This window comes from Leptonychotes weddellii, chromosome 1, assembly GCF_054177405.1.
Source record: "Leptonychotes weddellii isolate Sample4059 chromosome 1, ASM5417740v2, whole genome shotgun sequence".
Taxonomy (NCBI): domain Eukaryota; kingdom Metazoa; phylum Chordata; class Mammalia; order Carnivora; family Phocidae; genus Leptonychotes; species Leptonychotes weddellii.
Genome location: NC_138369.1, coordinates 9,921,330 through 9,928,141, shown reverse-complemented (window position 1 = coordinate 9,928,141; position 6,812 = coordinate 9,921,330). Strand labels below are relative to the sequence as shown.

Sequence of the window (6,812 nt, the reverse complement as noted above, 5' to 3'; positions counted from 1 at the left end):
AAAGTAACCAGCAATTAGATTTCCAGTGTGGACCACCCCCCACCCCGTTGCAAAGGCCAAGGGGTGGTGCGCCTGCCCACCCCTCCCTGGCGGGGCACCCTATGTTGGGGGGCAGTGGAAGAAGGTGTCCAGGCTCTGTGTGTCAGGTCTCAAAACCCCTGCCCCACTCATGACTGGAGCTAGATAGGAAATCCTAGGTCTTGCCCTAAGATTTCCACTACCCAGTGATCCCCCATGTCCGCCCACCCACGCTGGCTGGGAGCCGACTCTGCTGCTCGGCACAGACCAGCACTGTCCCCCACAGCCTGTCCGGGTTCATATGATGCTGAACATCTCAGTGAGATGTTCCCCAACGAGACAAGCAGAGCCTGTGACTCCTGGAACAACACCACGGAGAAAAACTTTGGCATTCTGGGGGCGGTGAGGGCCGGGGGGGGCGGGGGAGCAAGACGCTGGGTGAGTGTGTGTGTTGGAGGGGGGAGCTGCTCCAAGCACAGGGATCTGGAGCAGGACGGACTTGCTAGCTCCAGATTTCCAAAGCAAATTCAACAGCTCGCCCTTGGCCTTCAAGTTGCTGCCCAAGAGGCACCGAGGGCCCGGGTGTGGCCAGCAGTGCCAGACATTCCCTGCGAACCACGCTCCTGCTAAAGAGCCAAGCCCCGGGCTTCTTTTTCTTGAGCAACAGCTTTATCAAGATACACTTCACATATCCTACATTCACCCTTTCAAAGGGTCCAATTCACTGGTTTTTAGTATAGTCACAGAGTTGTGCAGCCGTCACCACGGTCCATTCTAGAACATTTCCATCACCCCCAAAGGAGACCCCATCCTCATCAGAGTCACTCTTGTCCCATCATCCCCTTGCCCCAGCCCCTGGCAACCGCTCATCTTCCCGTCGCTGTGGATTTGCCCGTTCTTGATATTTCATGGAAATGGAATCACCCACGACTTGTCTGTTTGTGTCTGGCTTCTTTCTCGCTGCGTGATGATTTCGAGATTCAGGGCTTTGTTCCTTGCAGCTAATGCTCCGTTGCACAGATGGACCACACTTTGTTTATCGATCCCTGGGTTGATGGACATTTGCGTTGCTTCTGCCTTTTGGCGATCGAGACGAGTGCTGCTGTGAACGTGTGTGCACAGTCTGTTTGAACACCTGCTTTCAGTCCTTCGGGCATAAGCCTAGCGCGGCAATGGCTGGGTCTCCTATGCAAAGTCGGAAGGAACCTGAAGGAACCGCTTCCTCCTTCTGTGAGGTTATTATAAAGACGATAATGAGGATCTCACTCTCTATCCAAAGCCAGTTAGCATCGTCACGTAAAGCGTAGGACACCCTGTCAAATGTGAATCCTACATAAGGAACAAATACATCTCTATTTAGTGTAAGTATATCCAATGTTGAATGGGATATACTTAGACTAAAAAAAAAATTTTTTTTTGTCATTCATCTGAGATTCAAATGTAAATATATTTTTATTTGCTAACTCTGGCAACCCTACACCTAATTCATGTCTTTTCTCTGCTGAGAGCATTGTTATTTAGCCCCATATTTACTTACTATCTCTCTGTTTTTTGTGTATATACCCCAAAATGGAGTTGCTGGATCATACGGTAAGTCTATGTTTAGCTTTTCAAGGAGCCACCAGACTGTTTTCCACAGCAGCGGTACCAATTTGCATTTCCACCAACAGTGCACACATTTTTCCACATCCTCACCAAAACTTGTGTATGGTTTATTTATTTATTTAAAAATTTTTTTTTTTTTTTTTACTGGCTGCTTCGAATTTACTTTCCACTTGGTGCGAGGCACATGGTTCCAGGGTGTCAGGAAGGCTCGTGTGTGGCTTGGATAGTAAAGAGTGGGGTTCTCTCAACTTCTTTTTTGGTGTTTTGCTATTTTGATATAAAATAACCCAACTGCTTCCGCTTGCTGCAGCCTGCCTAGTCTAGGGGGAGGGGAAGGGAGGGGCTCTGATGAGCCCAGAGCCTCCTGAAGGCGGGACGGGGGCGGGGAATGGGGGGTGGTCTCTCAGGATGGGGGCCCCATGTTGGCTTTGCCAGGCTGCCCACCAGGCTGCTTCCTCATGGCTTCCAGAGCCAAGTCCCAGAGGATCCTGCTGCTGGAAGCCTGGGAAGATGTCAAGCGTTCTGGGGACTCCAACACTGCAGCCGAGTACGGGAGAGTGGACTTCCCGAAAAAGAAGCTTGCCCACCAGTGACCCGGGTCAGCCTTGGGGAGACTGCGGTAGTGAGGGATGGCTTCCCCAGCATACTCTGCACTTCTGCAGGAGCTGTTACTGGAAGGGGAGCCCAGGCGGCACCAGTAATAGTCGTGGGAGGCCACGAGCGAGCCGCTGGAGGGGATGGCTGCCAGGCTGTCGCTTGCAGGCTGCTAGAAACCTCGGCAATGACCCCTCGCGGGCCTCTGCGCGTGATCACAGGTGGCGGGGACGGGGACACTAGGCCACGGAGCCCATTTGCAGAGGAAACCACAGAAAGCTGATCAGCCTGAGCAGGAGTGCGCTTGGACAGAGGCTGTTAATGGTCCGTTTAAAACAATAAGAAACCATTGTAACAGGTGTGAAGTGATATCTCCTTGTGGTTTTAATTTGCATCTCCTTAACGATTAGGGATGAGCATCTTTTCATGCGCTTGTTGGCCATCCGTGTGTCCTCTTTGGAGAAACCTTTATTCAGACCCTTTGCCCATTTTGGAATTGGGTTGTTTGCTTTTTATTGTCGTTGGGCTGCAGGCGCTCTTCATATATCCTGGGCATTAATCCTTTATCAGATACATGATTTGCACATATGTTCTCCCGTTCTGTGGGTTGTTCAAAATCCCTTTAATCCACCCGTTTATGGTAATTTGTTACAGCAGCCACAGGAGGCTCATTCTTCCTCCCATGCCCCTGCCTGGCCTGAAATGCACATGTGATGTGTGCGTAGGCACACACGTGCACACACACACCCCCACCCCAGCCCGCCAACATTTTGGTTGTTGCTGGGGAGGGTGAATGCTCGCTCTTCTCCATGGGCAGCAGAGAGAGTGCTGGGCGGATCTCAGCTTGGATTCTTCCTGATCTGTGAAGGTGTCTTGGAAGGTGCTTTCCTGCTCCGCGGAGATCCCCAACAGCCTTTGCACCTTGCTTCTGAGCAGCTTCTCCCACCCACTCTCCTTGCGCATCTTTTCTAAACACCTGGGAGTCCTGGAGGAGATACTGAGGCTGGGGCACGCAGCAGGTGGTGAGGATGAGCGCGCCCTTGCTCTACTGTCTCGACTCCATCTTTGTTCTGGTGGCTGAAGTGCATCTGGTTCCGGTCGCCCAGATCCAGGCTCTTGTAGCCTCCCTGGAAGCCAGGGCTCCAGGGGATCAGGTGGTGCTCTAGGCAGGCACGCCCCCTGAGGCTGAGGCTGCCCTGGGTCAGTGTGGAGTGGAGGCTCTGACCACCCTGGAAGTAGCCGGCCACACGCTTGGAGGTAAAGTCCATGGTTCCCTGGCCCTGGCTTAGAATGATGTGACTACCACAGCAAATACAGCACTTGACCTTTGGAAGGGACCTGAGGTTCACGGGTGGACGTGGTGTGGGGAGGTTGTAGCCAGGTTTCCAGATGGGGCCTGGCATGGTAGCTCCTAACAGCTGAGGGAGCCTGCAGATGTTGGCGGGGGGTGTGTATGGTGGTGGCGGGGGGAGGTTGTGTATTCCCATGCAACTCTCGTCAGCCGGGCAGAGTCCATTTATTCAGCTTTGCCCCTGGACAAAATCCTGCATAAGCAACACCACATTCGATCACATCATGCTCAAATCCATCTCTGACGTGTCCATCATGTTGGAACAAATTTGTGCTTTCAAAGCAAATGAGAGCGGAATTGATGGGACTCCCCACCAGCCCCCCCTGCCAGTTTGAAGCTACCAGCAGGAAGGCACTAAATGTGATGGGGGGAGGGATGAGTAGTATTATAGTCTCTTCACCATCAGGTATAAGAGTCAGTGATATCCTCAGGAGCACAGAGAATAGTAAGATTCAGGGAAATGAGGAAGTGATCACTTTAGAGTACTTACAACTTTTATTTTATTTTATTTTTTAAGATTTTATTTATTTGACAGAGAGAGGGAACACAAGAAGGGGGAGTGGCAGGGAGAGGGAGAAGCAGACTCCCCTCTGAGCAGGGAGCCCAACGAGGGGCTCGATCCCAAGACCCCGAGATCATGGCCTGAGCCGAAGGCAGACGCTTAACTGACTGAGCCATCCAGGCGCCCACAACTTTCATTTTTAATATCGTATATTTAATTGCAAGTTTGCACAACTCAACGTTTAGCAATGGCCCTATGAGACAAGGACTCACACGTTTCCTAGAAATGGACCAACCGGCTCTTCCCCAGTGCCCTGCGCAGCTCAGGGGGCCGGTGAGGATGTCAGCACGTGCGTACTGAGTGCCCACTTGGAGCCAGGGACTGGGTGTCCAGCAGCGAATGGGGCTTGTACCCCAAGGGAGACGGACGGGAAGCAAGTGCTCCTGGGATAATACAATCATGGCCCCTCCGTGGAGCACCAGAGAATCAAACTGGGTGGTGAGGGCATGGTGGTGTCTGGTCGCCTCCTACTCACCCCATTAGTGAAGGAGGGATCCCCAGCACTGAGATGGCCAAACACACAGCACCCAACACTGGTCTGGTGAGATGGACAGCAGTAAGTCACATATACTCACAGCCCTGGGTTGGGGGAGGACCCAGCTGGCCACACAAGACCCATGGAGGTTGCACTTGGGAGGGGAGTGAACAGCCTGAGGCTGCAGGAGGCAGACTTTGTAGTAGTAACAGGAGGGTGGGGTGCCCCTGGTTCCCAGGGGAGGATGCGATTGGCTTGTTGGAAAGACAAGGAGGTGAGATCCGCTAGGCTGAGGATGGGTGGGGTGTAATTGGTCAGGCTGCCAGGGGAACAGGTGGGGGACAGCCTCTTCTGCCAAGTCGGTGGGGGGCATATCTGGTGAGAGCAGGGAACTCACAGTTAGGCCTCTGGGGACCTGGAAGGGCAGCCCGTCAGATCCGAGGCCTTATAACCCCAGCAGTCAGGGAAGGAGGGACAGTGGGGCTAGCCGTGAAGCGTGGGGTGGGGGCAGCCTTGTGACTCCAGGAGGAAGGGACACTGGCATCTGGGCCGGAGGGTGTGGTGGTGGTGGGTGGTGGTCCATGGACTCATGGAGGCCAGTGTGGCCAGAGCCCAGAGGGGAAGGGAGCAAAGGGAGCGGCAGGAGGCTGGCTTCGAGGCTGGAGAGCGGGGCCCAGTTTACGGAAGAGCAAGGGGAGGTGTGGCGGGCTCGGCAGGACAGACGGGTATTGGGAGGGTTATGCTAGAAGGCCCTGCCTGGTGCGGGAGCAGACGGAGATGAGAGGCCTGCACCTCTTCCTGGCCTCAGCACCCCGCCGCGCCTGCTGCCTCCCCCTTCCACCCAGGCCCCTGCAGGGCCCTTCCCACATCTGCTAAGGCAAGCCCTGTCTGCCCTGGAGTCCCCACGGCCTGCCCAGGGCTTGGCCTAAAGCCACGAGAGGGCTGGTGGGGAGGCCACCTAAAGGACCCAGGGTGCCTGGGAGCAGGGAGGGTTCAAAGGAAGCTTTCAAGAGGAGCAGGGGTTGGGCAGCCAAAGGAAAAGGGCAGAAGAGCAGGGTTTGAGGGGTCAACACAAAGCATCTGAGGAACCAGGGTGGGGCTGAGCCATCAGGGCAGCCTCAGGGCTGCCTGGAGTTTGGACTTGGTCCCAATGAACAGGGATCCCTGAAGATTTGGGTCAGGAGGGAAGTGTGGTCAGCACGAGAGTTTTAGGAGGGCCCTGGTAGTGGGAATGGTCCTCCTAGAGGGGCCAAAGGTGCCCGTTGAAGGGGGGGTGATGCTGGAAGGAGGGGGACAGGACTTGGACATGACATAGAAGGAAGGTGCGCCTCCCCTCCCCTGAGGAACCTATGACAAGGGGACCATTGCTCAGTTGGGGACACTCTGAGGGGCCCAAACCTGCTGTATGGCAGAGGGGAAAGGGAGGCCCAGAGAGGGAGGGGCCTGGCCCAGGGGATTCGTGGACAGCGGCAGGGGCGCGGAGAGGGTAGAAGTGACGACTGGCAGTCAGGAGCCCAGGGGCAGCTGCGCATCTGGAAGGTTCGTCCCTTGGCTAGCCTGTCTCCCCAATCCTGAGGCCACGTGCACTGCACAGGTCGCCGGGCTCTGGCTGGGGTGAGCGCCCTGCGGCGTCGCGGAGTGAAGGCCGCACGGAGATGCAACCCGGCGGCCGGGGCGGGGCGAGTCCGCAGAGGGAGCCATGCAGGGGCGACTGGGGAGGAGGCTGGAGAGGAGGCAGGGGAGGACGGGTAGGGGAGCAGCCCCGGAAGGCGGTGGGTCCCAGGATGACGACCGGTGGAAAGGGGAGCGCAGAGGATGGGGCGAGAAGGAAAGGACAGCTTGGGTCCGAGGAAGGGGGAGGGTCCAGGGTGGGGTCAGGCCCGGGCAGGGGGCGGGGCAGTCCGGAGAAAGTCCTTGGAGGGGATGAGTCCCGAGAAGGGAGCGGGGGCGGGTCAGGGTTCGGAAAGGGGGCGGGGCGGGCGGCCCGGCTGGGAGGATGCGGGGAGCAGTGCAGGGAGGGGGCGAGGGGAATAGGGGCCCAGTCGGGTCCGAGGAGCGGGGAGGGCGTGGGCAGGGTCGGGGGGGGGGTGATCCGCCCAGAGGTCCGGGCAGGGGGGCGGGGCGGGCCCGGGAGGGGGTGGGGGAGAGTGCGCGGAGGGGATGAGTCCCGGGAAAGGCGCGGGGCGGGGCCGGGGGACGAGGCGGGT

The 6,812-nt window shown here is 56.7% G+C and overlaps 1 pseudogene; it reads right to left on the bottom strand.

Moving 5' to 3' along the window:
• Positions 1–2,023: 2,023 nt before the first annotated feature.
• On the bottom strand, positions 2,024–3,485 carry LOC115938539 (pancreatic progenitor cell differentiation and proliferation factor pseudogene; annotated as a pseudogene).
• Positions 3,486–6,812: the final 3,327 nt, after the last annotated feature.